Here is a 26,603-nt window from a genome sequence, read left to right on the forward strand (position 1 = left end):
CCCCCACCAACCTCCTCCACCAACCTCCACCCCCCACCTCCCCCACCAACCTCCTCCACCAACCTCCTCCACAAAACTCCCACACCAACCTCCGTCCCCCAACCTCCCCCACCAACCTCCTCCGCCAACCTCCACCCCCCACCTTCCCCACCAACCTCCACCCCCCACCTCCCCCATCAACATCCTCCATCAACCTCCCACACCAACCTCCATCCCCCAACTTCCCACAACAACCTCCTCCACCAAACTCCATCCTCCAACCTCCCCACCAACCTCCCCCACCAACCTCCTCCACTAACCTCCCATGCCAACCTCCCCCACCAACCTCCTCCACCCTCCACCCCCACCTCCCCCACCAACATCCTCCAACAACCTCCCCGACCAACCTCCCACACCAACCTCCTCCACCAAGCTCCATCCCCCAACCTCCCCCACCAACCTCCCCCTCCAACCTCCTCCACCAACCTCCCCCACCAACCTCCTCCACCAACCTCCCCTACCAACCTCCTCCACTAACCTGCCACACCAACCTCCCCCACCAACCTCCACCCCCACCTCCCCAACCAACCTCCACCTCCCACCTCCCCACCATTCTCCACCAACCTCCCACACCAACCTCCATCCCTCAACCTCCCACACTAACCTCCTCCACCAACCTCCCACACCAACCTCCTCCACCAACTTCCACCCCCCACCTGCCCCACCAACCTCCCCCACCAACCTCCTCCACTAACCTCCCACGCCAACCTCCCCCACCAACCTCCTCCACCCTCCACCCCCACTTCCCCTACCAACATCCTCCACCAACCTCCACCCCCCACCTCCCCCACCAATGACCTCCACCAACCTCCCACACCAACCTCCATCCCCCAACATCCCACACCACCTCCACCCCCCACCTCCCCACCAACTTCCTCCACCAACCTCCCACACCAACCTCCATACCCCAAATTCCCACACCAACCTCCTCCACCAACCTCCCCCACCAACCTCCTCCAACAACCTCCCCCACCAACCTCCCACACCAATCTCCTCCACCAACCTCCGTCCCCCAAGCTCCCCCACCAACCTTCCCCCCAACCTCCCACACCAACCTCCATCCCCCAACCTCCCCCACCAACCTCCCACATCAACCTCCCACACCAACCTCCCCTACCAACCTCCTCCAACAACCTCCCCCGCCAACCTCCCCCACCAATCTCCCCCATCAACCTCCCACACCAACCTCCTCCACCAACCTCCTCCACCAATCTCCCACACCAACCTCCTCCACCAACCTCCCACACCAACCTCCTCCACCAACCTCCGTCCCCCAACCTCCCCCACCAACCTCCCCCATCAACGTCCCACACCAACCTCCCCCACCAACCTGCTCCAACAACCTCCCCCACCAACCTCCCCCTCCAACCTCCCCCATCAACCTCCCACACCAACCTCCCCCACCAACCTCCTCCAACAACCTCCCCCACCAACCTCCCACACCAATCTCCTCCACCAACCTCCGTCCCCCAAGCTCCCCCACCAACCTCCCCCTCCAACCTCCTCCACCAACCTCCCCCACCAACCTCCTCCACCAACCTCCCCTACCAACCTCCTCCACTAAACTCCCACACCAACCTCCCCCACCAACCTCCAAACCCCACCTCCCCGACCAACCTCCACCCCCACTTCCCCACCGTCCTCCAACAACCTCCCCCACCAACCTCCCACACCAATCTCCTCCACCAACCTCCGTCCCCCAAGCTCCCCCACCAACCTCCCCCTCCAACCTCCTCCACCAACCTCCCCCATCAACCTCCACCCCAAAATCCCTCACCAACCTCCACCCCCTCCTCCTCCACCATCTCCACCCCACCTCCCCCACCAACCTCCACCCCACCTCTCCCTCCTCCACCAACCTCCCCCACCAACCTCCTCCACCAAGCTCCCACACCAACCTCCCCCACCAACCACTGTCCCCCCTCCTCCTCCAGCCTCCACCCCCTCCCCCACCACCCTCTGTCCCCCACCTCCTTCACCAACCTCTGTCCCCACCTCCACTATCAACCTCCACCCGAAACTCCCCCACCAACCTCCACCCCCTCCTCCTCCACCATCCTCCATCCCCACCTCCCCCACCAACATCCACCCCACCTCCCCCTCCTCCACCAACCTCCCCCACCAACCTCCCACACCAACCTCCTCCACCAACCTCCCCCACCAACCTCCTATACCAACCTCCCCCACCAACCTCCACCACCAACCTCCGTCCCCCAACCTCCCCCACCAACCTCCTCCACCCTCCACCGCCACGTCCCCTACCAACCTCCTCCACCAACCTCCCCCACCAATGACCTCCACCAGCCTCCCACACCAACCTCCATCCCCCAACATCCGACACCAACCTCCTCCACCAACCTCCCCCACCAACCTCCTCCACAAACCTCCGTCCCCCAACCTCCCCCACCAACCTCCCCCATCAACCTCCCACGCCAACCTCCCCCACCAACCTCCTCCACACTCCACCCCCACCTCCCCTACCAACCTCCTCCACCAACCTCCCACATCAACCTCCCCCCCCAACCTCCACCACCAACCTCCGTCCCCCAACCTCCCCCACCAACCTCCCATACCAACCTCCCCCACCAACCTCCTCCACCAACCTCCCCCACCAATGACCTCCAAAAACCTCCCCCCAATGACCTCCACCAACCTCCCACACCAACCTCCATCCCTCAACATCCCACACCAAACTCCCACACCAACCTCCCCCACCAACCTCCTCCACCAACCTCTGTCCCCCAACCTCCCCCACCAACCTCCCCCATCAACCTCCCACGCCAACCTCCCCCACCAACCTCCTCCACACTCCACACCCACCTCCCCTACCAACCTCCTCCACCAACCTCCCACACCAACATCCCCCACCAACCTCCACCACCAACCTCCGTCCCCCAACCTCCCCCACCAACCTCCCATACCAACCTCCCCCACCAACCTCCCACAAGAACCTCCTCCACCAACCTCACACAAGAACTTCCTCCACCAACCTCCCACACCAACCTCCTCCACCAACCTCCGTCCCCCAACCTCCCCCATCAACCACCCCCACCAACATCCCCCACCAACCACCCACACCAACCTCCCACACCAACCTACGTCCCCCAACCTCCCCCACCAACCTCACACGCCAACCTCCCCCACCAACCTCCTCCACCCTCCACCGCCATCTCCCCTACCAACCTCCTCCACCAATCTCCACCCCCACCTCCCCCACCAATGTCCTCCACCAACCTCCCACACCAACCTCCATCCCCCAACATCCCACACCAAACTCCCACACCAACCTCCCCCACCAACCTCCGTCCCCCAACCTCCCCCATCAACCTCCTCCACCAATCTCCCACACCAACCTCCCCCACCAACCTCCACCACCAACCTCCGTCCCCCAACCTCCCCCACCAACCTCCCATACCAACCTCCCCCACCAACCTCCCACAAGAACCTCCTCCACCAACCTCCCACAAGAAACTCCTCCACCAACCTCCCACACCAACCTCCACCACCAACCTCCGTCCCCCAACCTCCCCCCACCAACCTCCCATACCAACCTCCCCCACCAACCTCCCACAAGAACCTCCTCCACCAACCTCCCACAAGAAACTCCTCCACCAACCTCCCACACCAACCTCCTCCACCAACCTCCGTCCCCCAACCTCCCCCACCAACCTCCCCCACCAACCACCCACACCAACCTCCCACACCAACCTCCTCCACAAACCTCCGTCCCCCAACCTCCCCCACCAACCTCCCACACCAACGTCCCCCACCAACCTCCTCCACAAACCTCCATCCCCCAACCTCCCCCACCAACCTCCCAGGCCAACCTCCCCTACCAACCTCCTCCACCAACCTCCACCCCCTACCTCCCCCACCAATGACCTCCACCAACCTCCCACACCAACCTCCATCCCCCAACATCCCACACCAACCTCCCCCACCAACCTCCCCCACCAACGTCCTCCACCAACCTCCCACACCAACCGCCATCCCCAACTTCCCACACCAACCTCCCACACCAACCTCCTCCACCAAACTCCACCCCCCACCAACCTCCTCCACCAACCTCCCACACCAACCTCCTCCACCAACCTCTGTCCCCCAAGCTCCCCCATCAACCACCCCACCAATCTCCCCCACCAACCACCCACACCAACCTCCTCCACCCTCCACCGCCACCTCCCCTACCAACCTCCGTCCCCCAACCTCCCCCACCAACCTCTCACACCAACCTCCCCCACCAACCTCCTCCACCCTCCACCGCCACCTCCCCTACCAACCTCCTCCACCAACCTCCATCCCCCAACCTCCCCCACCAACCTCCCCCTCCAACCTCCCCCTGCAACCTCCTCCACCAACCTCCCCCACCAACCTCCTCCACCAACTTCCGTCCCCAACCTCCCCTACCAACCTCCTCCACTAACCTCCCACACCAACCTCCCCTACCAATCTCCACCCCCCACATCCCCGACCAACCTTCACCCCCCAGCTCCCCACCGTCCTCCACCAACCTCCCACTCCAACCTCCATCCCTCAACTTCCCACACCAACCTCCTCCAACCTCCCACACCAACCTCCTCCACCAACCTCCACCCCCCACCTCCCCCACCAACCTCCTCCACCAACCTCCACCCCCCACCTCCCCCACCAACCTCCCACACCAACCTCCATCCCCCAAATTCCCATGCCAACGTCCTCCACCAACCTCCGTCATTCAACCTCCCCCACCAACCTCCCCCACCAACGTCCCCCACCAACCTCCTCCACCAACCTCCACCCCCCACCTCCCCCACCAACCTCCTCCACCAACCTCCTCCACAAAACTCCCACACCAACCTCCGTCCCCCAACCTCCCCCACCAACCTCCTCCGCCAACCTCCACCCCCCACCTTCCCCACCAACCTCCACCCCCCACCTCCCCCATCAACATCCTCCATCAACCTCCCACACCAACCTCCATCCCCCAACTTCCCACAACAACCTCCTCCACCAAACTCCATCCTCCAACCTCCCCACCAACCTCCCCCACCAACCTCCTCCACTAACCTCCCATGCCAACCTCCCCCACCAACCTCCTCCACCCTCCACCCCCACCTCCCCCACCAACATCCTCCAACAACCTCCCCGACCAACCTCCCACACCAACCTCCTCCACCAAGCTCCATCCCCCAACCTCCCCCACCAACCTCCCCCTCCAACCTCCTCCACCAACCTCCCCCACCAACCTCCTCCACCAACCTCCCCTACCAACCTCCTCCACTAACCTGCCACACCAACCTCCCCCACCAACCTCCACCCCCACCTCCCCAACCAACCTCCACCTCCCACCTCCCCACCATTCTCCACCAACCTCCCACACCAACCTCCATCCCTCAACCTCCCACACTAACCTCCTCCACCAACCTCCCACACCAACCTCCTCCACCAACTTCCACCCCCCACCTGCCCCACCAACCTCCCCCACCAACCTCCTCCACTAACCTCCCACGCCAACCTCCCCCACCAACCTCCTCCACCCTCCACCCCCACTTCCCCTACCAACATCCTCCACCAACCTCCACCCCCCACCTCCCCCACCAATGACCTCCACCAACCTCCCACACCAACCTCCATCCCCCAACATCCCACACCACCTCCACCCCCCACCTCCCCACCAACTTCCTCCACCAACCTCCCACACCAACCTCCATACCCCAAATTCCCACACCAACCTCCTCCACCAACCTCCCCCACCAACCTCCTCCAACAACCTCCCCCACCAACCTCCCACACCAATCTCCTCCACCAACCTCCGTCCCCCAAGCTCCCCCACCAACCTTCCCCCCAACCTCCCACACCAACCTCCATCCCCCAACCTCCCCCACCAACCTCCCACATCAACCTCCCACACCAACCTCCCCTACCAACCTCCTCCAACAACCTCCCCCGCCAACCTCCCCCACCAATCTCCCCCATCAACCTCCCACACCAACCTCCTCCACCAACCTCCTCCACCAACCTCCCACACCAACCTCCTCCACCAACCTCCCACACCAACCTCCTCCACCAACCTCCGTCCCCCAACCTCCCCCACCAACCTCCCCCATCAACGTCCCACACCAACCTCCCCCACCAACCTGCTCCAACAACCTCCCCCACCAACCTCCCCCTCCAACCTCCCCCATCAACCTCCCACACCAACCTCCCCCACCAACCTCCTCCAACAACCTCCCCCACCAACCTCCCACACCAATCTCCTCCACCAACCTCCGTCCCCCAAGCTCCCCCACCAACCTCCCCCTCCAACCTCCTCCACCAACCTCCCCCACCAACCTCCTCCACCAACCTCCCCTACCAACCTCCTCCACTAAACTCCCACACCAACCTCCCCCACCAACCTCCAAACCCCACCTCCCCGACCAACCACCACCCCCACTTCCCCACCGTCCTCCAACAACCTCCCCCACCAACCTCCCACACCAATCTCCTCCACCAACCTCCGTCCCCCAAGCTCCCCCACCAACCTCCCCCTCCAACCTCCTCCACCAACCTCCCCCACCAACCTCCTCCACCAACCTCCCCTACCAACCTCCTCCACTAAACTCCCACACCAACCTCCCCCACCAACCTCCAAACCCCACCTCCCCGACCAACCTCCACCCCCACTTCCCCACCGTCCTCCACCAACCTCCCACACCAACCTCCATCCCTCAACTTCCCACACCAACCTCCTCCACCAACTTCCCACACCAACATCCTCCACCAACTTCTACCCCCCACTTCCCCCACCAACCTCCTCCACCAACCTCCATCCCCAACCTCCCCCACCAACCTCCCCCATCAACCTCCCACACCAACCTCCCCCACCAACCTGCTCCAACAACCTCCCCCACCAACCTCCCACACCAATCTCCTCCACCAACCTCCGTCCCCCAAGCTCCCCCACCAACCTCCCCCTCCAACCTCCTCCACCAACCTCCCCCACCAACCTCCTCCACTAAACTCTCACACCAACCTCCCCCACCAACCTCCACCCCCCACCTCCCCGACCAACCTCCACCCCCCACCTCCCCACCGTCCTCCACCAACCTACCACACCAACCTCCATCCCTCAACTTCCCAAACCAACCTCCTCCACCAACCTCCCACACCAACATCCTCCACCAACTTCCACCCCCCACCTCCCCCACCAACCTCCATCCCCCAAATTCCCACACCAACCTCCGTCCCTCAACCTCCCCCACCAATGACCTCCACCACCAATGACCTCCACCAACCTCCCCCATCAACCTCCATCCCCGAAATTCCCATGCCAACGTCCTCCACCAACCTCCGTCATTCAACCTCCCCCACCAACCTCCCCCACCAACGTCCCCCACCAACCTCCTCCACCAACCTCCACCCCCCACCTCCCCCACCAACCTCCTCCACCAACCTCCTCCACAAAACTCCCACACCAACCTCCGTCCCCCAACCTGCCCCACCAACCTCCTCCGCCAACCTCCACCCCCCACCTCCCCCACCAACCTCCTCCACCAACCTCCTCCACAAAACTCCCACACCAACCTCCGTCCCCCAACCTGCCCCACCAACCTCCACCCCCCACCTTCCCCACCAACCTCCACCCCCCACCTCCCCCATCAACATCCTCCATCAACCTCCCACACCAACCTCCATCCCCCAACTTCCCACAACAACCTCCTCCACCAAACTCCATCCTCCAACCTCCCCACCAACCTCCCCCACCAACCTCCTCCACTAACCTCCCATGCCAACCTCCCCCACCAACCTCCTCCACCCTCCACCCCCACCTCCCCCACCAACATCCTCCAACAACCTCCCCGACCAACCTCCCACACCAACCTCCTCCACCAAGCTCCATCCCCCAACCTCCCCCACCAACCTCCCCCTCCAACCTCCTCCACCAACCTCCCCCACCAACCTCCTCCACCAACCTCCCCTACCAACCTCCTCCACTAACCTGCCACACCAACCTCCCCCACCAACCTCCACCCCCACCTCCCCAACCAACCTCCACCTCCCACCTCCCCACCATTCTCCACCAACCTCCCACACCAACCTCCATCCCTCAACCTCCCACACTAACCTCCTCCACCAACCTCCCACACCAACCTCCTCCACCAACTTCCACCCCCCACCTGCCCCACCAACCTCCCCCACCAACCTCCTCCACTAACCTCCCACGCCAACCTCCCCCACCAACCTCCTCCACCCTCCACCCCCACTTCCCCTACCAACATCCTCCACCAACCTCCACCCCCCACCTCCCCCACCAATGACCTCCACCAACCTCCCACACCAACCTCCATCCCCCAACATCCCACACCACCTCCACCCCCCACCTCCCCACCAACCTCCTCCACCAACCTCCCACACCAACCTCCATCCCCCAAATTCCCACACCAACCTCCTCCACCAACCTCCCCCACCAACCTCCTCCAACAACCTCCCCCACCAACCTCCCACACCAATCTCCTCCACCAACCTCCGTCCCCCAAGCTCCCCCACCAACCTTCCCCTCCAACCTCCCACACCAACCTCCATCCCCCAACCTCCCCCACCAACCTCCCACATCAACCTCCCACACCAACCTCCCCTACCAACCTCCTCCAACAACCTCCACCCCCCACCTCCCCCACCAATCTCCCCCATCAACTTCCCACACCAACCTCCTCCACCAACTTCCCACACCAACATCCTCCACCAACTTCTACCCCCCACTTCCCCCACCAACCTCCTCCACCAACCTCCATCCCCCAACCTCCCCCACCAACCTCCCCCATCAACCTCCCACACCAACCTCCCCCACCAACCTGCTCCAACAACCTCCCCCACCAACCTCCCACACCAGTCTCCTCCACCAACCTCCGTCCCCCAAGCTCCCCCACCAACCTCCCCCTCCAACCTCCTCCACCAACCTCCACCCCCCACCTCCCCCACCAATGACCTCCACCAACCTCCCACACCAACCTCCATCCCCCAACGTCCCCCACCGATCTCCCCCATCAACCTCCCACACCAACCTCCTCCAGCAACCTCCTCCACCAACCTCCCACACCAACCTCCTCCACCAACCTCCGTCCCCCAACCTCCCCCACCAACCTCCCACACCAACCTCCCCCACCAACCTCCTCCAACAACCTCCCCCACCAACCTCCCACACCAATCTCCTCCACCAACCTCCCACACCAATCTCCTCCACCAATCTCCGTCCCCCAAGCTCCCCCACCAACCTCCCCCTCCAACCTCCTCCACCAACCTCCCCCACCAACCTCCATCCCTCAACTTCCCACACCAACCTCCTCCACCAACCTCCCACACCAACATCCTCCACCAACTTCCACCCCCCACTTCCCCCACCAACCTCCCCCACCAACCTCCACCCCCTACCTCCCCGACCAACCTCCACCCCCCACCTCCCCACCATCCTCCACCAACCTCCCACACCAACCTCCTCCACCAACTTCCACCCCCCACCTCCCCCACCAACCTCCTCCACCAAACTCCATCCTCCAACCTCCCACACCAACCTCCCCCACCAACCGCCTCCACTAACCTCCCACGCCAACATCCCCCACCAACCTCCTCCACACTCCACCCCCACCTCCCCTACCAACATCCTCCACCAACCTTCACCCCCCACCTCCCCCACCAATGACCTCCACCAACCTCCCACACCAACCTCCATCCCCCAACATCCCACACCAACCTCCTCCACCAACCTCCACCCCCCACCTCCCCCACCAATGACCTCCACCAACCTCCCACACCAACCTCCATCCCCCAACGTCCCCCACCGATCTCCCCCATCAACCTCCCACACCAACCTCCTCCAGCAACCTCCTCCACCAACCTCCCACACCAACCTCCTCCACCAACCTCCCACACCAACCTCCTCCACCAACCTCCGTCCCCCAACCTCCCCCACCAATCTCCCACACCAACCTCCCCCACCAACCTCCTCCAACAACCTCCCCCACCAACCTCCCACACCAATCTCCTCCACCAACCTCCCACACCAATCTCCTCCACCAACCTCCGTCTCCCAAGCTCCCCCACCAACCTCCCCCTCCAACCTCCTCCACCAACCTCCCCCACCAACCTCCTCCACCAACATCCCCTACCAACCTCCTCCACTAAACTCCCACACCAACCTCCATCCCTCAACTTCCCACACCAACCTCCTCCACCAACCTCCCACACCAACATCCTCCACCAACTTCCACCCCCCACTTCCCCCACCAACCTCCTCCACCAACCTCCATCCCCCAACCTCCCCCACCAACCTCCCCCATCAACCTCCCACACCAACCTCCCCCACCAACCTCCTCCAACAACCTCCCCCCCAACCTCCCACACCAATCTCCTCCACCAACCTCCGTCCCCCAAGCTCCCCCACCAACCTCCCCCTCCAACCTCCTCCACCAACCTCCCCCACCAACCTCCTCCACCAACCTCCCCTACCAACCTCCTCCACTAAACTCCCACACCAACCTCCCCCACCAACCTCCACCCCCCACTTCCCCGACCAACCTCCACCCCCCACCTCCCCACCGTCCTCCACCAACCTACCACACCAACCTCCATCCCTCAACTTCCCACACCAACCTCCCACACCAACATCCTCCACCAACTTCCACCCCCACTTCCCCCACCAACCTCCTCCACCAACCTCCATCCCCCAAATTCCCACACCAACCTCCGTCCCTCAACCTCCCCCACCAATGACCTCCACCAACCTCCTCCACCAACCTCCACCCCCCACCTCCCCCACCAACCTCCTCCACCAACCTCCCACACCAACCTCCATCCCCCAAATTCCCACACCAACCTCCTCCACCAACCTCCGTCCCCCAACCTCCCCCACCAACCTCCCCCATCAACCTCCCACACCAACCTCCTCCACCAACCTCCCACACCAACCTCCTCCACCAACCTCCCACACCAACCTCCTCCACCAACCTCCATCCCCCAACCTCCCCCATCAACCTCCCACACCAACCTCCCCCACCAACCTCCTCCAACAACCTCCCCCACCAACCTCCCACACCAACCTCCTCCACCAACCTCCTACACCAACCTCCTCCACCAACCTCCGTCCCCCAACCTCCTTCACCAACCTCCCCCACCAACCTCCTCTAACAACCTCCCCCACCAACCTCCCACACCAACCTCCTCCACCAACCTCCGTTCCCCAACCTCCCCCACCAACCTCCCCCTCCAACCTCCTCCACGAACCTCCCACACCAACCTCCCCCACCAACCTCCACCCCCCACCTCCCCGACCAACCTCCACCCCCCACCTCCCCACCATCCTCCACCAACCTCCCACACCAACCTCCTCCACCAACTTCCACCCCCCACCTCCCCCAGCAACCTCCTCCACCAAACTCCATGCTCCAACCTCCCACACCAACCTCCCCCACCAACCTCCTCCACTAACCTCCCACGACAACCTCCCCCACCAACCTCCTCCACCCTCCACCCCCACCTCCCCTACCAACATCCTCCACCAACCTCCACCCCCCTCCCCCACCAATGACCTCCACCAACCTCCCACACCAACCTCCATCCCCCAACATCCCACACCAACCTCCTCCACCAACCTCCACCCCCCACCTCCCCCACCAACCTCCTCCACCAACCTCCCACACCAACCTCCATCCCCCAAATTCCCACACCAACCTCCTCCACCAACCTCCCACACCAACCTCCTCCACCAATCTCCCACACCAACCTCCTCCACCAACCTCCCACACCAACCTCCTCCACCCACCTCCTCCACCAACCAGACAGTGATGCAGCTGGTTAGAATGCTCTCCACAGTACATCTGTAGAAATTTCTGAGTGTCTTTGGTGACATACCAAATCTCCTTAAATTCCTGATGAAATATATCTGCTATCATGCCTTCTTTGCAGCTGCATCGATATGTTGGGTCCAGGTTAAGTCCTCAGAGACACTGACATTCAGGAACTTGAAATGTTCACTTACCACTTTTGATCCCTCTCTGAGGACTGGCATGTGTTCCCTTGTCTTACCCTTTCTGAAGTCCACAATTAATTCTTTGGTCTTATTGACATTGAGTGCAAGGTTGTTGCTGCCGTTGACACCACTCAACCAGCTGGTATATCTCACTCCTGTATGCCCTCTGTTACCATCTGAAATACTGCCAATCATAGTTGTATCATCAGTAAATTGATAGATGGCATTTGAGCTGTTCCTAGCCACACAGTCGTGGGTATAGAGAGAGGAGAGCAATGGGCTAAGCACATCTCCCTGTGGAATGCCAGGGTTGATTGTCAGAGAAGTGGAGGTGTTATTTCCAATCCACACAGTCTTCCGGTAAGGAAATGAGGATCCAGTTGCAAAGGGAGATACAGAGGCCGAGGTTCTGTAGCTTTTCAATCAGGACAGTAGAAATGATGGTGTTAAATACTGAGCTGTAGTCAATAAACAGCATTCTGACATAGGTATTTGTATTGTCCAACTGATCTAAGGCTGTGTGAAGAGCCAATAAGATTGCATCTGCTGTAGACCCATTGTGCCAATAGGCAAATTGCAGTGGGTCCAGGACCTCGCTGAGGCAGAATTTAATTCTAGCCATGACCAACATCTCAAAGCACTTCATCAACGTAGATATGAGCAATACCTGATAGCATTCTCTTGGCTTTCCTAATTATTTACTGCACCTGCAAACATACCTTTGGCAAATTATGTACTTCACAGTCCAAACTAAATTTATTATCCAAGTACATATATGTCACCAATACAACTCTGAGATTTGTTTTCTTGTGGGCATACTCAATAAATCCAATAACCATAATAGAATCAATGAAAGGTCACACCCAAAAGGGCAGAAAACCAGTGTGCAAAAGACAACAAACTGCAAATACAAAAGAAAAAAAAACTAATAAATAAATAAGCAATAAATATCAAGAACATGAGATGAAGAGTACTTGAAATTAAGTCTGTAGGTTGTGGGAACAGTTCAGTAATGGGGCAAGTGAAGTTATATCCTTGGTTCAAGAGCCTGATGGTTGAGGGATAATAATTATTCCTGAGCCCGGTGGTGTGCATCCTAAGACTCTTATACTTCCTTCCTGATGACAGTAGCAAGAAGACAGCATAGCCTGGATGATGGGAGTCCTTGCTGATGGAAGCTGCCTTTCCTGCGACAATACTCCATATGAAAGTGCTCAATAGTGAGAAAGGCTTTACCCATGACAGACTGGGCCACATCCACTACCTTTTGTAGGATTTTCCATTCAAGAGCATTGGTGTTTCCTTCCCAGGCCATGATGCAGCCAGTCAATGTACTCCCCACCACACATCTATAGAAGTTTGTCAAAGTTTTAGATGTCATGCCAAATCTTCTTGAACTTCTAAGGAAGTAGAGGTGCTTCCGTGCTTTCTTCGTAATTGCACTCACGAGCTGGGCCCAGGACAGCTCTGCTGACATTATAATACAGAGGGATTTAAAGCTATTGACCCTGTCTGCCTCTGATCCCCCAGTTGTCCCCCAGTTGACGGGGGGGGGGGGAATACCATTGGACACCAGATCTTTCTGCATATCAGAGCTCTACAATCTATCACCTTTCAGATAACATGCCTTGCTGTGATGCAGGTTTTTGGATTCTTTGGAATTGAGTATTATGGGGAACAAGGAGGAATATTGATTGAGGCCAAGTTCTGAACAGCATAGTCTGATTGAAAGAAGAGGAAGCACAAAGGGCTGATTGGGCTCCTGTTTCTTATGATCCTCAATAAATGACAAACTTGCCAGTGCTGGCCAAATCCAGAAACAGAATGGCAGTTGTCAACATTGATGTGAAGCAAAAAGGCTGATAGAGAAGCCAAAAAAATTACTGACAATGCAGACACAAGAGAAAGCAGATGCAGGAATCTGGAGCAAAAAAAACGAACTGCTGGAGGGATCTCCTGATGAAAGGTCTTGATCTGATACTCCAATTATCCCCTTGCCTCCACAAATGCTGCTTGACCAGTAGTTTGTTTTTTTTTGTTTTACTTACAATACAGATTCTCCTGTCTTATAGCCAACATTTTTAATAATCCTTATTTATCAATAATATAATCTGATACTGAGGTTGGCTCTTCATTATTGGTCAAAAAAGATTCTTTGCAGAATTAGGCTTGTATGCCAACTTGATTCTTTCAGATACACTCAACATGCCACAGATAAATGACTGGTGACCAAAATGTTTCACAAGAAGGTTATCAATGAGAATGGCTGCACTACACAGTAACTGTGTTATGTTTGTGGCTCAGGGTTCAAAAGACATATCGTTTTACGCTGTTTCTGGATCCAATTGTATGAATTTGATCACTCACGTTCAACCCCTACAGCTCTTGGACTTCCTTCCCAGAGAAAGCCTCCCTCCCCATCCACATTGATTCCACCTCCTCCTTCCTCACTCCCAGCACATCATTGCCCCTCTCATCCAACAGCAATTGGCTTGTCTCTTTCACTCTTCTTGACACAGCTTCACAGCGGTCTCCTCCTTCTGAGGTCTTCACTTCCCAAGTCTCCAGACTCCATGCTTTCACTTCTTTTCAATCCCCTTCCTCACTTTCATCATTATGGGTTTCTCAATACATGCAACGGTATCTTCAGATATTGTTAAAGCATCCATATAGAGGTAAATATTGAAATAATTTACGTATGATCTAACTGAGAATTGCTGGGGGTAACCATGTGGCATGAAGCCATTGTAAGTGAACCTCTGACTACAAATGGATAGATAAGAACGAAATTGGTCAGTTCAAATGCTAGTATTTAATTTGTCTCAAATCAAATTTATTCAAACAAGAAGTTATTGTTAGATTAAAAAGGCTGCAAAGAAATTAATTAGAACATAAAGGGTGAGGTTGAATCCTGATGGCCCCATTCCTTTGAGGAATAGGACCAATCTCATATGGTCATGCAGTCCTTCGTATGAACATATGAGATTGGCCCTATTCCTTGGTCAGGCTAAAATAATGGCAACCACACCAGTAGGAAGCTTATTTTGTTACACACCAGTAGGAAGCTTATTTGGTTACACATTTGGGAGCATCTCATCAACAAAAGCATTGCAGCTTGAAGAGCGGGAAAGGGATCAGGGAACAATTATGTGTGGGAATAGCTCATGAAACTGCCTGAAGCAACAGTCTGAGAAGGTGAGCTCGATCATTTTGGGTCTCAATGAGTCAGCCTGTATGAGATTAGTATTAAACTGTAATGCACTAATATTTGGACAAAGCACTTGATGCTGAGCCGTGAGAATTTATTATAAGTTCCCCATACCATTCAGCTGTTGTGGACAATGGTGGATTTGACTATATCAAAAGCTGCAGACAGGATGAGGACAAGAAATAATTGCCCAAGACTATCACAATCATTTAGAAAGACATTACTGACATTCTTCCTCTTCTAGACCTTCGAAGCAATAGGATATTATTGGATAGGAAGTCATCCTAAAGTCAGGAATCAAATACATTGTACATCATGCTGAAAAAGTTCCAGCTAAGTTTCCTTTCTGTTGACTTCATGGGGAAAAAATGTTAAAACCCTGTGTTCCAATCCTATCATGAATGAGAACTAAAATTTACGTTTCAGCAAATTGTATGGACACAAACGGAATCAGTTCTCTTACATTTTTTTTCATGGAAGGGAGCTTGAGCTGACCTACACGATTCAAATCTCACAATCTTTGCAAATCTAAACAAAGAAAACTGTGAGGGTACAAAAGGCTAGTTAACTGTATTTGATGGGCCGACTACATCGAAAGGTGTGATGGTAGACAAGCAAAAGTTAGCAATTAAAGAAATTATCCATGCCATGTGCTACAAAGGAAAATTCCTTTCAAGTACAGAAACAAAAAGTAAAAATGATTCATCTACAGCTAACAAAGGAATTGTTGATTCAAAGGAAGTGATGTACAAGATTCCTGGAGGTGTGCATGAGTATTGGCAGAATCAAAGTCATCACCATAGGAGGACCAAGAAACTTATAAAGAAAGGTAAGATAGAATGTAAGAGGAGACTTGTGGGAATACAGGCTGTAAGAGCTTTTACGGATATAGATGAAGGAAAAAGACCAGCAAGGGCAAATATGGGCCCTTTTCAGACAGAGATGAGAGAATTTATCATGGGGTATAAGGAAATGTCAGGCAAATTAAACAATTACTTTGCATCTGTTTTCACAGACATGTTACAGAATCAAGGGTCTTGGGGAATGAGGAACTGAATGAATTAACAATTAAACTAAAATAGTGTTGCAGAAGTCAATGAGTTTGAAAGCTGGCTTATTGGGTAGCATTGCTGTTCAAATGGAATTAGGTGTCACTGAAGGCCAATATGCTAGTGCAATAAATAGATAGGAAGGTATTTACTGTAGACAGGCACATGAACATACAAAAATATAGGGTTATGGACCATGTGCAGGTAGTTCAACTTGGCATTAATGTTGTAACAGACATGGTGGACCCACAGGCCAGTTCCTTTGCTGTACTGTTCTATGTCCTTAACAGTGTGTTAGCCATTATAATAACAGTATTTTATTAAAAGATTAAGGAAGTGTTATTACAAATGTACAGGGCTTTGATGAGATCACACCCAATATACTATGTACAGTTTTGGTCTCATTACCGAAGATCTTGCTATAGAGATAGCATAGCAAAAATTAACTCAAATATGTCCAGGAGTGACACGACCGACACATATAGAGAGAGGCTGAGATTATATCTATATATTACAAAAACTCCCACGCTCTGTCTGTCTGATTGTCTGTTTGTGACCTCCAATTAGCGCAAATGGTGCATTACCATTTATTGACTAAGTCGAATTAAAATGTGCTAACTTACAGAATGCAGGCAAAGTTCAGGGTTATATATTCATATAAAATTGCTCATTCGCCAAAATCAACAGGCTTGTTTTCACCCGAGAGCCGATCCGCCACCATGGAAATCGGGACACGACAACCCGATGCATGCGCACGGCCAGCCTCAGCAGCGACACCTACTGGAGCAAAAGGGCAGGGCAGCTCTATTTCAAGGGGTCACATTCTGCTAATCACCATCAGCATGTGCAGGATTGGGACAGATCTAACTGCCACCCATCAATAAGAGATAATTAAATCTTATTGTAATGACGTACTTCGAGACTCCCATAAAACACTTTGCTGCAGCCAAAGGACAGCGGTGACTATATCAAGTCCACTTAGGAGAGCGCCAACCACATCATCAAGAATAATCAGCATCCTTTGGTGTTACTGCTTCGTATCTTCTATCCAGCATTAGGGTAAAGAAAATGGTCAGCCTAATTATGCCACATGGAAAGGGAAGGGGGACATTATGGTCAAGAGATGATGCCAAACATCATCAGGAAGCGGCAAGGAGAGGGAGAGGTTAAGAATTGGATGAGGCCGGGGCCGCACAACTCCAGGATCAAAGAGTCAGGACAAAAAAAGATGAGAGAAGAAGAGACAAAGGAGGAGAGGCATGCACGTCTCCAGAATCAGAGACAAACAACAAACAGCAGAAGAGATGAAGAGATGAAGAGACGGGGGATGAAGGGGCTGCTTGTCTCCAGAATGACAACGAGAGGCACAAAGGTGGCAGATCAACCAGAAATGATGCCAACAAAAGTGTCCTTCGTTGAACGAGGAGGAGCTATATTTGCTTTGCTACGCATTGCTCTTCTTTAATAAATTGAGGTTTGCTACTTCAGTTTCCAATGCAAAGCGATACCAATAGCATTCAGGAAAATTTAATGTTCATTCTGGTCACATCAGACTGCACTACCCCTCTCTCAAAGGGTGCCCCAACGGGTCACCCCGTTGTCTATTCTTTACTAAAACCGAAGTCTCTGAAGACTTTGGATTTTTACTTAGGTGCCTCTGTTTCTAAAGCTCCATTGCACATGTGCTATTTTTATTAGTCCTTCCACAATGCATCACCTCACACTTATCATGAAGAAATTCCAACTGCATTGCTCCACGTCTCATCACACTAATCAACATCAGTTGTAGCCTGACTACTGTCTTTACCAAAAACAACTTCACCAATTTTCACATCAAAATTGTTATTGCATACAACAGCACTGATCCCTGTTGTACAATCCAGTCACAAAAAAAGATCCTCCACCGTCACTTTCTGCTTCCAATTGCTTACACAATTGTCAGTCCAGTTCCCCAACTTTTCCTGCCTCTTACAGATCCTTAGGCCATGTGGGCCTACCAGAGACTCTGTACACTAAAGCTTTTTAGAGATGAGCTTTATTTGTCACATGTACATCGAAACATGCAGTGAAATGCATCATCTGCATCAGGTCAAATAGGCGAGGATTGTGCTGGGCAGCCAGCAAGTGTTGCCACATTTCCGGTGCCGACAAAGCATGCCCAGAACTCACTCATCCTAACCCGTACATCTTTGGAATGTGGGAGGAAACTGGAGCAGCCAGAGGAAACCCACGTGGTCACGGGGGGAACGTACAAACTCCTTACAGACGCTGGTGGGAGTCACAGCTAATAGTTCTTGGCACGATGACAAATGATCTTGATTCCATCCAAGGTCTCAATCTTATCATATTCTGACTGGGGCAAGAGGTGGGTCTGGGATGGGGCGGTATTGGGGACCTGCATTTCGACAAGCCTCCAGGAACAGGGAAGTACAACATTTGATTTGTAGGAGTGTTGTACCCTGAGCCACAATGGGACATGTCTCCACTTTCCACATCCAGGTCACAAGTACCCCCCCCCACCCAACCATCTGCCCTCTATAACATTGGACCCAGTATTAGAGGGCACCTGCATGATTAATCCCTTTGGATCAAGCAAACTAATATCTTTATTTTTACTCCACATATTTCATCTCATCCAACCAGGTTTTCTCTTTGAACTGATTAGTGAGGTCAAAGCTCTTCTGTGGGGAGAATAGTTTAACATTTACATAAGTGCATTTCTTTCCCCCATTAAAGTCCTAATAATGTTCTCCTTCGTCCATTTTGATTTCCTCCACATCCCCGATTTTATTTGAGACTATACACTCAGTGGTACCCCTGTACATCTGCTTGTTAATGCAATTATCTACGCAGCCAATCATGTGGCAACAACTCAAAGCATTAAAGCATGCAGACATGGTCATGAGGTTCAGTTGTTGTTCAGACCAAATATCAGAATGGGGAAGAAATGTGATCTAAGTGACTTTGACTGTGAAATGATTGTTGGTGCCAGACAGGATGGTTTGAGTATCTCAGAAACTGCTGATCTCCTGGGATTTTCATGCACTACAGCCTCTAGAATTTACAAAGAACGGTGCGCAAGACAAAAAACATCCAGTGAGCAACAGTTCTGTGGGCGAAAATGACTTGTTAATGAGAAAGGTCAGAGGAGAACAGCCAGACTAGCTCAAGCTGACAGAAAGGTAAGAGGAACTCAAAGAACCACATTTTACAACGGTGGTGTGCAGAAGAGCATCTCTAAATGCACAACCCTTTGAACCTTGACATGGATGGGCTACAGCAGCAGAAGAGCATGAACATACAGTCAGTGGCCACTTGACTAGGCACAGGAGGTAGCTAATAAAATGGCCACAGAGTGTATGCCACTATGATGTAGACACACACAATGCCTCCTTGGTGTACCTGAGAGCTGGCAAACATGTACGCCTCTGTTGTGGAGGCTATCCACAGAAGGATAAGTTCTTGATGAATCAGATTTTTGCCAAATTCTGTGATGACAAGCTGTCACTGACTCAATGTTTGTGTGCCTATTTTTACAGTTTGAATCATTCAATAGCTGTGCCGAGGGATGTGACAGGATCATTAAAAGATGTGCAATGTGATTGGGTCCTAGTCAAAAAGAAAGATGCACAATTCCTATACTGTACTTTGAACTTGATAACATTTTGTGAGCTTGTTCATATGTATGGGTGCCTACAGGTTATGTAGTAGTAAGTCGGAGGCAGTCTATAGTGAAAATGCGCAATGGGAAAATGGGCAATTCTCTATTGATGAAACAAGCAAAATTTAGTCTTTCAGTTTCGTTACTTAGATCTCAAAGAAAACAATGCTTAACAGTTAATTAATGCTAGTGCCCATGAGAAAACTGTATCTGCCAGTACTGCAGTCCAATGGCAGAGTAACCACCAGCCCTGTACATGTATTATATAATTTCATCGCTGTCCATCGGTACTGTAGTCCAGTATGGTACAAGTCTGTATCTATCAGTTTTGTGTCCAAATGTTCCACTGTAGCAGATAGGTTCCATCATTACAATCTAGTGATAGACCTTTGTCCAACAGTTACGCAGATACAACAGACCTGTATTTGTCAGTAGATTGCCCCAGTGTTATATAGTCATAGGGCTGCATTCAGAAGTACTCTGGCCTGCTTTTCTGTGGGAACAGACCTGTTCCCATCAGCTCTTTAGCAGTAGATCTGTATCCACCAGTACTGTACCACCATGTTAGACAGTGACAGGTCCGTGCTCTCCTTTATTATGGCCTTGTATTGTACAGTGACAGAACTACTTCTGCCAATTCTGTCACAAAATGTTGTACAGTGACAGACCTTTATCCACCAGCACTGTCTGCATCATCTTCTGGTATGAGGGGAGGGGAGGCTACTGCACAGGACTGAAATAAGATGCAGAGGGTCTGAACTTAGTCAGCTCCATCATGGGCACTAGCCTCTGTAGTAACCAGGACAACTTCAAGGAACGATGCCTCATAAAGGTGGCATCCATCATTAAGGACCCTCATCACCCAGGACATCCCCGCTTCTCATTGCTACAATCAGGTAGGAGGTACAGAAGCCTGAAGGCACACACTCAGCAATTCAGGAACAGCTTCTTCCCCTCTACCATTCGATTTCTGAAAGGATATTGAACCCATGAACACTACCTTGTACATTATTTTTATTTTTATTTATGCACTACCTATTTAACTATTTTATATATATATATATAATAGTTAAGTAGTGTATAATTTTTTTTCTATTACTGTGTATTGCATTGTACCGCTGCCACAAAGACAACAAATTTTATGACATGCCGGTGATCTCAATAGCTCTTCATACGGCCTTGGACCACCTGGACAACACAATGTCGGGGTGCTGTTCATCGACTATAGCTCAGCATTTAATACCATCATTCCTACAAACTGATTGAGAAGTTACAGAACCTGGGCCTCTGTACCTCCCTCTGCAAATTGATCCTCAACTTCCTAACCAGAAGACCACAATCTGTGTGGATTGGTCATAATGTCTCCTCTTGCTGACAATCAACACTGTGCATCTCAGGGGTATATGCTTAGCCCTCTGCTCTACTCTCTCTATACCCATGACTGTCTGGCTAGGCATAGCTCAAATACCATTTATAAATTTGCTGATGATATAACTATTGCTGGTAGAATCTCAGGTGGTGACGAGAGGGTGTACAGGAGTGAGATATGCCAACTAGTGGAATGGTGTCGCAACAACAACCTGGCAATCAATGTCAGTAAGATGAAAGAGCTGATTGTGGACTTCAGGAAGGGTAAAACGAAGTAACAAATACCAATCCATATAGAGGGATCAGAAGTGGAGAGTGTGAGCAGTTTCAAGTTCCTGGGTGTCAAAATTTCTGAGGACCTAACCTGGTCCCAACATATCAATGCAGTTATAAAGAATGCAAGACAGTGACTATACTTCATCAGGAGTTTGAAGAGATTTGGCATGACAACAAATACATTCAAAAACTTCTATAGATGTTCTGTGGAGAGCAGTCTGACAGGCTGCATCACTGTCTGATATGGAGGGGCTACTGCACAGGACCGAAAGAAGCTGCAGAGGGTTGTAAACTTAGTCGGCTCCATCATGGATACTGGCATACAAAGTACCCAGGACAGCTTCAAGGACCGACCGATGTTTCAGAAAGGCAGCACCCATTATTAAGGACTCCCAGCACCCAGGGCATGCCTTTTTCTCACTGTTACCATCAGGTAGGAGGTACAGAAGCCTGAAGGCACCCACTCAGCGATTCAGGAACAGCTTCTTCCCCTCTGCCATCCGATTCAGCAGTATTGTATCCTTGTACTGAGAGCTGAAGGTGGATCTGGATTCTAGTCTAGAATATTAGCCCAACATTATCCCTGCTACAAGGCCCATGTTGGTCCCTAGGTCCCTAATCCATTCATAACAATTGAACAGACTTCTCTTCATCGATCAAACATCATTGAGTTCCTACCACTTCTTAACAGAACAATCCAACCAGTCACATTCCTCACCACTTTCTGAAAACCTTGTAAATGATCTACTCTAGAATGTATGCCCAATTCCATTTTGAAAGCCCTGGCCATCTCTTTTTTTAAATCGACCTCCATAGTCAGTGCCTAAAATAGGTTTCTTATCATAAACCAGATGCATCTTTTACTCAGAATTTTGGACCTGTGCTCCAAATAATCTCTCCCTGGTTCAGGTATAAGACCATAAGACATAGGAGCAGAAGTAGGCCATTCATCCCATCGAGTCTGCTCCACCATTCAATCATGGGCTGATCCAATTCTTCCAGTCATCCCCACTCCCCTCCTTTCTCCCCATACCCTTTGATGCCCTGGCTAATCAAGAACCTATCTATCTCTGCCTTAAATACACCCAATGACTTGACCTACACAGCAGCTCATGGCAACAAATTCCATAGATTTACCACCCTCTGACTAAAGCAATTTCTCCAAGTATATTCGCAGTTGCTTGGGTGCAACAGGCAGCTGTGGAATTCCTATAAAATACATATATAGAATGCATCTGGTGACCCAAAAAAATCATAGAAATTCACAAAATTTATAATATTGAAGACAACTCACTTTGTAATTTACCCACCAGTCAAGTAAATGTTCCTGGTCGCATGTCATCTTGTTCTCATTTTCCATAAACCCCTTTCATTTCATCCACTTAACCGATTTCACCTTGAATTACCAAGCCCAGGAGAATTCCAAAGGCTTTGCTAATTCTTGTGTGAAGATACCCTTCTGGTGTTCTCTTTTAAATCTCTTCCATTAACCATTTCTTCTGTAACCTCAGTGCAAGAGTGATTGAAAATGTTCTTCCTTTATCCACTATAACATAATCTTAAACACTTGCATCATACTGTCCCATATTTGAGGTAAATACACAAGTTAGTCGGTAATGAAGTCAGAATTGCGATATATCCTGAACTGGATGGTTTTAATGACAAAAATACACGCAGTAGGGACAAACTTGATGAAGATATCCTAGTCAGTCATTTAAAAAACACTAAATTACCAATGGATTGCTAATATTTCCAAGTATAATTAAAATAGAGTCTTCCTGCTAAGTTGCTAATGTTGGCAATATAACAAGTCCTTCCGTTTGATAATCCTACTCCAGCTCGAATTTATGATTTTGTTTATGAAATTTTTTCTCCAGAAATCAAAGCCCTTCATTGAATGTGTTTGTTCTTCATAGTCAGATCTCAGCATCCTGGGACAGGTACAGAGAAAAGTTCCCTTTGCAATGTGCCCTATAATGTGCATCTCAACAGAAGTGTAACTCCAAGAAATCTTCGTCAATCTCAGTCAGGAAGTGCAGCCGAGTGAGGCAGATGGAGAAACAGACGGGAGGGGTGTCCCAGCTGACCTGCTCAGGGCAGCAGCCTGAAGGAATAGGTGTATACCAATAGGTGAATACCCACCACTGCTTTATTTGCTTCATGGAAAGACCATTGTCAAAGTAAGAAGGGAGAGGAGTGCAGCAGGCAGGGAGGGGCCCTGCTGATACTCTAACCAATGGGGAGAAGAATCTCTCCTTATACACCTCACTTAAGGCCTTGCAGAAAGTCCTTAGAAACCTACAGCAACAGATGACACCTTCCCGTTCCACTCGCGTAGTGGTGTGGCCAGGGCTCCCAGCACTGTTCAGCAACTTTTTTCTCATCTGGGAGACCTGAGGCCTTTTAGAATTATTGCAATACATTGGGGAAAGGAAAATGTAAAACGATGGGTGGCAATAGTCAATACCGGGGCTGAGCACTCTCATCATCCCAGGCGACCCCACACTTTCATCCCGGGCGACCCCACATTTTTATCCCGGGCGACCCCACATTTTTATCCCGGGCGACCCCACACTTTTATCCCAGGCAACCCCACATTTTTATCCCGGGTGACCCCACATTTTTATCCCGGGCGACCCCACATTTTTATCCCGGGCGACCCCACATTTTTATCCCGGGCGACCCCACACTTTTATCCCAGGCAACCCCACATTTTTATCCCGGGCGACCCCACACTTTTATCCCAGGCAACCCCACATTTTTATCCCGGGTGACCCCACATTTTTATCCCGGGCGACCCCACATTTTTATCCCGGGCGACCCCACATTTTTATCTCGGGCGACCCCACATTTTTATCCCGGGCGACCCCACATTTTTATCTCGGGCGACCCCACATTTTTATCCCGGGCGACCCCACATTTTTATCTCAGGCGACCCGACACTTTTATCGCGGGCGACCCCAACAGGTGGAGAGGTCCCCAGGTGAGGAAACAAGGACTGGAAGGTCACTTATCCTGGCCCATGCTGTTACTGTAAGGGTGTATATCAGCTCAGAACAACCAGGACCTATGTCAGTGCTGGTCTCAGCATCACCCGAGTGCATTTTGGGTATGAATGTGCTGAAAGGTAGGTCCATCTAGAGGCAGAGCGAAGTTAAGATGGCGCTAAACGGCGACTCCCTTGCTTGCATTTTGGAAACAGCTCTACTTCCATCTTTAATATCTTTATTTTTCCCTTTCAGGGTTCTTTTGAAGACCCTGACCTGGAGTTTGGTTCGACTTCAGTTCTTTGCGGTAATGGGACCCGTCCTCGGGGTTTCAGGACTGACCGTTGTTCGGCACGCTAAGGGTTCGGCCTGAGAGGCCAGCTCAGATTTGGAAGCCTAAGATTTCGGGGCTCTGGAAACGGGCGGATCGAGGGTCAGTGTCATGGCAGGAGACCCATGTGTCATCGGAGGAGTCAGAAAATCTACCTCTGCATGCCTAAGGACCCGGGATCTTTGCGATCTTTGGGAACAGAGCTCGGAAAAAGCGATGCAATGGACTTTTAACATTATAAACCAGCGAGTTGTTTGTTATGTCTCCCCGCTTGCTGGGAAAAATGGAGACACCTCCTTCTCCCTTATTAGAGTGCCTGTAGTATGTTGAATGCTGGGTGAAACTCAAAGTCTTTGGGGTAACTGTAAGTCTGTGTCTTTGCTATTGCTTTGCTCATGCTTGAGTGCTTGGTGATGGGTGCTGATGCTTTTACTTTGCTGGTGGGGTGAGGGGGATTGTTGTTTGCTGCCACTTACGTGCGGGAGGGAGTGGAGATTGGGGGGACTTTGGGATTCATATGTTTAACTGTCATTCATTCTTTGGGTCACTTCTCTGCTTTCATTGTTGTTTGCAAAGGAAAAGCATTTCAGGATGTATATTGTATATATTTCTCTGACATTAATTTGGACCTTTGAACCTCTGAACCTTTGAATATTTGAACCCTGCAGACCGATAGTTTTACTTTTGGGGTGTTGGAGCTGGCCAAGTGGAGACCCTCATAATCCCGCCTCTGACCCAAGGTGGTGAACATGAAACAGTTCCGCATCCCGGTGGCACCAAGAGACCATGGAAACAGTGAATGTACTGTTAAAGAAGGGGTTATTCGGCCAGTAACGTCCCCCGTATAATAGCCCAGTGTACTGGTGCAGAAGGGGGATGAGACATAATGAAAGACTTTAGGCAATTGAATAAGCATACCCTGTTCGTCACAGCAGCTGTCCTGGAAGTGGTGACCATTGTAGGAGACATAAAGGGTAGGGAAAGGAAACATTGGTAAACCGTAATGAATTTGGCCAATACTTTTCCATTCCCAAGTCCCAAGACCAGTTTGCATTTTCATTGGGCGGCAAACAATATACCTTTTGTCATCTTCTGCAGGGATAATGCACAACCTGACCTTGTGCCACGGCATTATAGCTGGAAACCTACAAGGGATCTCGCTTGACCCAAACATCTCGGTCTCCGACTACTATTGCAGGGGTCCTTGGAGGAGATGGTGCAGGAGGCATTAGTCAAGCAGATTATCCCCCTGAGGGAGAGGGGATGGTCTATTTAAAAAAAAAAGGATGGGTTACTCCTGAATCCGAGGGGGACTAATATCACTGTGGGTGGGTTTGCTAGAGTTGTTCAGGAGCATTTAAACTAACTTAGCAGTGGGATGGGAACCAGAGTAATAGTGCTGAGGGTGAGGTAGCTGGTTTACAAACAGTGGCAATGTGCAGTGTTAGCAAGGAGAAGCTGATGACAGGGCAAAACTACAGTCAGCAGGATGAGTTGCAAAGTGAAAGGAGGACAAAATCGAAAAGGGTGAATACAGGACCAAAGGTGTTATATTTCAAAGTGCACAGTATACGGAATAAGATAGATGAACTTGTAGCGCAGTTACAGATTGGCACGTGGACATCACTGGATCATGGCTGAAAGAATATTATAGTTGGAAGCTTAATGTCCAATGATACACAGGGTGTTGAAAGGACAGGC

At 52.1% G+C, this 26,603-nt stretch overlaps 1 protein-coding gene across 1 annotated transcript in view; it reads right to left on the reverse strand.

The window, feature by feature from the left end:
• The window catches only part of LOC134358715 (deubiquitinase DESI2), a 321,094-nt gene that overhangs the window by 163,274 nt on the left and 131,217 nt on the right, over nt 1-26,603 (reverse strand). The gene's annotated exons all lie outside the window — the stretch shown is intronic.

This window comes from Mobula hypostoma, chromosome 1 (assembly GCF_963921235.1).
Source record: "Mobula hypostoma chromosome 1, sMobHyp1.1, whole genome shotgun sequence".
Lineage (NCBI taxonomy): Eukaryota > Metazoa > Chordata > Chondrichthyes > Myliobatiformes > Myliobatidae > Mobula > Mobula hypostoma.